The sequence below is a fragment of the Babylonia areolata genome, chromosome 1 (assembly GCF_041734735.1).
Source record: "Babylonia areolata isolate BAREFJ2019XMU chromosome 1, ASM4173473v1, whole genome shotgun sequence".
Lineage (NCBI taxonomy): Eukaryota > Metazoa > Mollusca > Gastropoda > Neogastropoda > Buccinidae > Babylonia > Babylonia areolata.
In genome coordinates, this window is record NC_134876.1 from 72,286,750 (window position 1) to 72,294,217 (window position 7,468).

Genomic DNA, 7,468 nt, shown 5'->3' on the forward strand with positions numbered 1-7,468 from the left:
TGTGTGTGTGTGTGTGTGTGTGTGTGTGTTTGTTTGTTTGCGTGTGTGTTCGTGTGTGTGTGTGTGTGTGTGTGTGTGTGTGTGTGTGTGTGTGTGTGTGTGTGTGTGAGAGAGAGAGAGAGAGAGAGGGAGGGAGGGAGAGAGAGAGAGGGGGGGAAGAGAGACGGAGAGAGAGGGAGAGAGAGAGAGGGGGAGAGAGAGAGGGAGAGAGAGAGTAACTGCACACATGGTACAGTTTTGAGACTCACAAGAAAACTATTCATTTCCCGCTCATCATGTGAATAGACAATGAGAAATCCGGTTATTGTGATTGTTTACTTTTGTTTTGTATACCCATCCAGTTTGGTTTTTTTCAATGATTTTGTGGTTTTCTTTTTTAGTCCTTTTCAGGGAACATAGTATTGCTCTTCCAGGTCAACTCTGATGAAGTAAACAATTAACTACAGCACTGTCAGTTTCTGTTCTTCATATTTCAGTTTGACAAAAATGGAGCTTCAGTCAGAGTAAAGAGAGTGTGAGACACACAGACAGACAGACAGACGGACAGACAGACTGACTGACTAAAAAAAAAAACCGACACAGATTCGTATAGACAAGAAGGGAGAGAGAGAGTGTATATATATATATATATATATATATATATATGTGTGTGTGTGTGTGTGTGTGTGTGTGTGTGTGTGTGTGTGTGTGTGTTTTCTTCAGTTTAACGTCTATTCACTATAAGTGTTTTTAGACGGTGTGTGTGTGTGTGTGTGTGTGTGTGTGTGTGTGTGTGTGTGTGTGTGTGTGTGTGTGTGTGTGTTTGTATGTGTGTATGCGTGCGTGCAGGAGAGAGAGAGAGAGAGAGAGAGAGAGAGAGAGAGAGAGAGAGAGAGAGTGTGTGTGTTTGTATGTGTATATGCGTGCGTGCAGGAGAGAGAGAGAGAGAGAGAGAGAGAGAGTGTGTGTGTGTGCCGGTGCGAGAGAGAGCAGGCTGGTTTTAGAAGTGATTTTTCAGTGTCAGACCTGCTCTTTACTTTATATGGTATTGTTGGTATTCTCTTATTCAAAAAAGAGATTATATTGTGCTTTTCTAAAACTACGTAAAAAGCATTTGGCAATACCATAGTGTGCTTTTGGCAAAAACTGATGAGTTGTGGTCCAGACGGTGAATTTTTACAAGTGATTATGAACATGTATAGTAATGCTAAATTTTCTGTTTTGGCTTATGACGAAATTTCTGAAATTTTCAGCTCAAATGTTGGGGTGAGACAAGGAGAAAATATTTGCCCTTTAATGTTTGCATTATTTTCAAACGACATGAAATCCCATTTGGAAGTTGATCTAGATGGATTGACAACTAGGCCTATTGCGGGTGAGGCTGAGAAAATGAATATGAGTGAGCAGGACTGTGATGTTCTCTTGAAACTATTTGTTTTGCTTTGCGGTGAGGATACTGTATATTTCTCAGAGACAGACACAGGTTTGCAGATGGGTCTTAATGCAATGCGGCAGTACTGTAACAGATGGAAAATAGATCTGAATGCACAAAAGCCTGAAGCGGTAATTTTCTTTCCGGGCAAAATAAGAATATTCCCTGATTTTTATATTGGTGAGGATAAAATTGAGGTTGTTAGTTAATTTTCAGTACTTGGGACTGAAACTGAATTATCAAAATAAAATGTATGTTGCCCAGTGTGATTTATACGATCGTGGATCAAGAGCAGCGTTTGTACTTCTATGGAGAACTAACCAGCCAAAGCTTCCCGTTGATCTAGTTATTGATCTCTTTGATAAAACAGTTCTCCTTGTATCAACGTATGGTTGTGAACTTTGGGGTTCTGATATTGTGTCGAAAGTGCAACTTAAATTTTACAAGTTAATTCTGAAATTTGGACAGTGTGCCCCATCTTTTATGTTATTTGGTGAAACTGCTAAGTTTCCGGTGTCTGTCTGTGGAAACCAGAATGCTGGTGTTCTGGCATGAGCTTGTTGCTTGCCAAAGAACGTCTAAGCTGTCTTCGATTATTTACAGATATCTCTTCAATCTATACAGCACCAACATATATCGGAACCAATGGGAAACGCGGAAAAAGGAAACAATACCTGAAAAGTATCCATACTATTTTGAATGGAATCGGATCAAGAAGTTCTGGTTGAACCAACACAGTTCTAGTGCACATCCCACATGGTTTAAAGAGAAAGTTCAGCGCAGCTTAAAAGATCAGTTTTTGCAAGACTGGTATCAACATGTAGATAACGGTACCATGTTTATTGATTACAGGGTGTTTAAACCCATTTGGTCAAGATGCTTATTTTTCAGTGTTACCAACTAGTTGTGTAATTGAGTTTAGCAAAGTTAAGAACAACCAACATACACTTCCTGTTAATAGACAGCGTTTCAACAATTTATCAAGAAATGAAAGAATATGTGATAAGTATTCTATTGTTTGTTTTTGCGTCCATTTCTGACAGTATCAGAAAACAGTATCATACCTACCTAACCCGACCAAACATCATTAAATTCCACTTACTGTTTTCTGAGAGAAACAAGAGAATATTGTTAAAACATAAAGGATTTGTCTCTACTATTTGTATTTCTTTTCAATAAAACTTCGTACATTGACAGGAAATCTAATTTTGTCTGTTGCTAAAGTGTATTTGCCTGCTTGCTCAAGTGGGCCTTTTGTATTTGTTTACTTTTTGACACCTCTCTTTTTGTTTATATGGTGTGTGTCAAAGATGTTAATGTATAATGTTTCCATGCCCCCCAGGGTGCACATGAAACAAACTTCTTGCCTTGCCTTGCAAACTGCTTACAGCCTAGTTGATCATAAAGGCCATATCAGGGCATTAAAAATAAGTATAGGATCCAAAATATTAACATGTTTAAAAACAGCATGTTAAGAACTGTGGTTAAAAACCCATGTACGGCACATGAAACAAACTTCTTGCCTTGCCTTGCCTTGTCTTGTCTTGAGAGAGAGAGAGAGAGAGAGAGAGAGAGAGAGAGATTCAAATGGTTTAATCACTTAAGCAACATGCTCATATCACCGTGGAAAACACGCTCCCCCCCTCTCCCACCCCTTCGAACGTTCCCTCCCTCCTACACTTTTCACAACATTCTATTGCTTTTCATAAGGAAGACAAAACAATATCTAACGGTATGTATACGCACAATCATCGTAGACTACTGCTGAGGTTGATATCTAAGTAACCCGAGGCCATCGACCCGATTACGTAGTCACAGAGAGGGAGGGGGAGAGAGAGAGAGAGAGAGAGAGAGAGAGAGAGAGAGAGAGAGAATATTCAAATAACATTTGTCAATTTAACTATCTTCACAATCGATTAACATACATTTCCACCAACGAATCAATTAAACAGTGGCAACATAAATCGAATGGCATTTTGCATGCTAAGAATTGGTTTTCGAAATGAAACTTTGTTTGTGAGATCATTTACGCCGAGTCCCTTCGCAGTCTTAAGCTATGGTGAATAAATTTTGCTAAGCTGTTTGAATGTTGCACATCACACAAAAACGCCATGGGATGAATTTTAAGTTTCTTCACGTTTTCTTTTGTAAAATATTTCTGTCTTAAATCATCGGTTGCTGTGCACATCGACAGAAAATGCGTTTCATCTTCCAATCGGCATTTACACAAAGGACACGATAAATCTACCCCATAGTCAGAAGAAAAGCGTAATTTATGTGTTTTTATGTCAGATATGCCAAGCCTGAATCGAATGAATGTGTCTCGAAGTTTAATATTTTTGATACTTTCGAAGTAAGGTTCTAAAGATAATTCAGTTTTGAACAATCTGTACACAGAATATCTTTCACGTTCCTTGATTCTTTCATTCCACCCTTGAAACCAGCAGTCAGATATACGTTCTTTATATTCTCGTAAAAACCAGTTAATCTCTTGTACCCCCTGATTAAGCCAAACAAACCCAAAACCATAAATTGTTAAATGTCTCTGGACATCCGTGACCCAGCAATCTTTACCATTGTCATGAATATTAAGAAGCATGTTGTATGATTTCTTAGGAAGTCTACTATTTTCCATTCTGGTAAGACGTAGCCAATATCGAATTGCATTTACTTTTGCATCTATCCATAGTGGTTTCCTGCCCGTTTCACCATATACCATGTCGTTTGGCGTTTTTGGAGATACATTAAGAAGTTTTTTTAAAGCAAATAAATGTGCCTTTTCAATGCGTGAGTCGCTTAGCAAGCCCCAAACCTCTGACCCGTATAAAAGCATGGGTTTAATTTGTGTATCAAATAATTTGAAGACAAGCGATGGAGTTACATCACCAATACTCCACATGGTTCTAAATATATCAAGAATTCCAGCTTTTGCTTTAGTTATATGTTTGTTAAGAGAGAAAGAGAATGAAAGCCGAGTGCTGAGCAAAATTCCTAGGTAATTGTAAGCATTAACAATTTTTTATCTCCGTACCTTTGTAAAACCATCTTTCTCGACTAGCAATGTACCCACCCTTCCTAAAAATAACAATATTCGATTTTTCCAGATTTACTGTGAGATTAAGGGAATCTGCATTCTTTGCTAGCAAAGTCAGCTGATGCTGTAATCCAACTGGAGTGAATGATATCAAAGCTACGTCGTCAGCAAATAGCAATATAAACAATTCGTAAAAATCTGGGTAAAGCTGAGCTCCATGTTTTCCATTACATGTCAGTGGCTAGTTCGTTAATAAATAAGGAGAAGAGTAATGGGCTAGTTATTTCCCCTTGTTTGAGTCCTTTTTGACAAAAAAGAAAATCTGACAGTCCCGACCCGTCCCCACTTCTGACTCGGAATTTTACCGTTTGGTACATGCTTTGAATTGCGTAGAATATTCTCCCACTTAAGCCATGTTTCAAAAGTATAGGCCAGAGTTTACTGTATGATACAAAGTCGAATGCTTTCTTGAAGTCGATGAAGGCAACATAAATTTTTTTATTTTGTGCTAAGTATTTCTGAATGACTGCAAAGAGTGTAAAAATATGATCTATTGTAGAGTGATCCTTCCTAAAACCCGCTTGCTCTTCTCCTATACTTTCATTCTCCTCGATCCAAGTGACTAGACGCTTATTAAGTATATAACTGTACAGCTTACTACATACATTTAAAAGGGAAATCCCACGATAGTTATTTGGGTCATCTGTTTTACCTTTCTTGTAAACTGGTTGAATAATTGCTTCTGACCAAGACTCTGGGTATTGCCCAGTGCTAAAGGCTTGGTTAAATAAACGTACCAAAAATGGTGCAACAGTACTTGCAGAGTAGATAAATACCTCAGGAATTAAAGTATCAGGGCCACCAGCTTTATTATGTTTTAAATGGTTGATAGCATCAAAGACTTCATCAATTAGAATATCACCGTTTAACTGCAAATTGAATTCATCATCATGATCACATCCATCATGGATAATTACTTTCTTTAGATCCATAATGTTTATGGCATCAAATACTGTAGCAAAGTACTTTATCCATTCTTCCTTTGAGATGTTTCCATTAATAGTTTTCCTTGATGATATTGACTTAATGGTAGCCCAAAATGTTTTTGGGTCATCGATACTATCAATAATCTTATTTTTCATATGACTTTTATACATGGCGGATTTTGATTTTAACAAGTGTTTATATTCATGTCGCTTTAAGAGGTAGTCATCCATCTTTTCATTTAAACCACTATTTCTATTTTGTCTGAGTGAACGTTTTGTAATTGCTTTACTTTCTCGGCATTCTTTGTCATACCATTTTTGTTTGCGAGCATGATTTGATACCGTTATTTTCCTCTCCATGCATGAGGAAGCTTGCACTAATAGAGAGAGAGAGAGGGAGAGAGGGAGAGAGAGACAGAGTGCACGCGTGGTACAATTCTGTGACTCACGTGAAAAGAATTCATTTCCCGCTCATCATGTGAATTCATTGAGAATTATATAGTGATTGTTTACTTTTGTTTTGTTTATCCAGTTTGTTTTTACAATAACATGATTTTCGTTTTCAGTTCATTTCAGGGAACATAATTTCAGTAGCTCTTCCAGTTCAGCTTCGGTGAAATAAACAATTATCTACAGCACTGTCGGTTTCTGTTCTTCATATTGCTGTCACAGGAAAACGAGAATGAGACAGATAGACACACACACACATACACACACACACACACACACACACACAGGCGCGCGCGCGCGCACCCCCCCCCCCCCCACACACACACACAACACACACAGAAACAGACACAAACAGAGACGTATTGACAAAGAGACACAGAGAGAGTGAGGGAGAGAGAGACGGAGAGATAGAGCGAGCATGCATGCACATTCATATACAAAGGCCTACACACACACACACACACACACACACACACACACACACACGCACGCACACACACGCACACACACACGCATACACACACACACACACACAGACCCCCACACACGTACCCTCCTGACCCCACAAACCCACCACTGAGTTCCCACGCACACATTATCTCCACACCCCTCCATTACCCCCTGACCACCGCTCCACTCGTAACAGCGGAAAAATCCTGCTCACTCAGGACAGATCAATTGTGATCATGAGTCGACGTTAACCCACACACTAGCACGCACGCACGTACACATGCACACACACACACACACACACACACACACACACGCGCGCGCGCGCGCACACACACAAACACACACACACACATACACTCATGCACACGCAGATACACGCACACACACACGCACACCTCCTCCCCCATCCTCCATCCCCATCCTACATACACGCACACGCAGATTCACTCAGACATATACGCACAACCCCATACCTTGCGCACACACACACACACACACACACACACACACACACACACACACACACACCATATACACACACACGCGCGCGCGCGCGTGCACGTGCGATAAACGCAACCGTTTCAACTGATCAGCTGTCGGTGCAGAGAAATACTCCAACGCCGAACAGGATTTCGACACTCACAATCGTGTGTATTGTGGCCATGAGAATACGTGACGATGACAATGTGCGGGTTCATCCGGCATTACTTTCACAGGAAAACACGAGGCATACTTGTCAAACTACGATGTTTCTTTTCTTTCACTTTGTTGTTGTTGTTGTTGACGGGCGCAATAGCCGAATGGTTAAAGCGCTGGACTTTCAATCTGAGGGTCCGGGGTTCGAATCTCGGTGACGGCGCCCGGTGGGTAAAGGGTGGAGATTTTTCCGATCTACCAGGTCAACATATGTGCAGACCTGCTAGTGCCTGAACCCCCTTCGTGTGTATACGCAAGCAAAAGATCAAATGCGCACGTTAAAGATCCTGTAATCCATGTCAGCGTTCGGTGGGTTATGGAAACAAGTACATACCCAGCATGCACACCCCCGAAAGCGGAGTATGGCTGCCTACATGGCGGGGTAAAAACGGTCATACACGTAAAATCCCACTCGTGTATATACGAGTGAACGTGGGA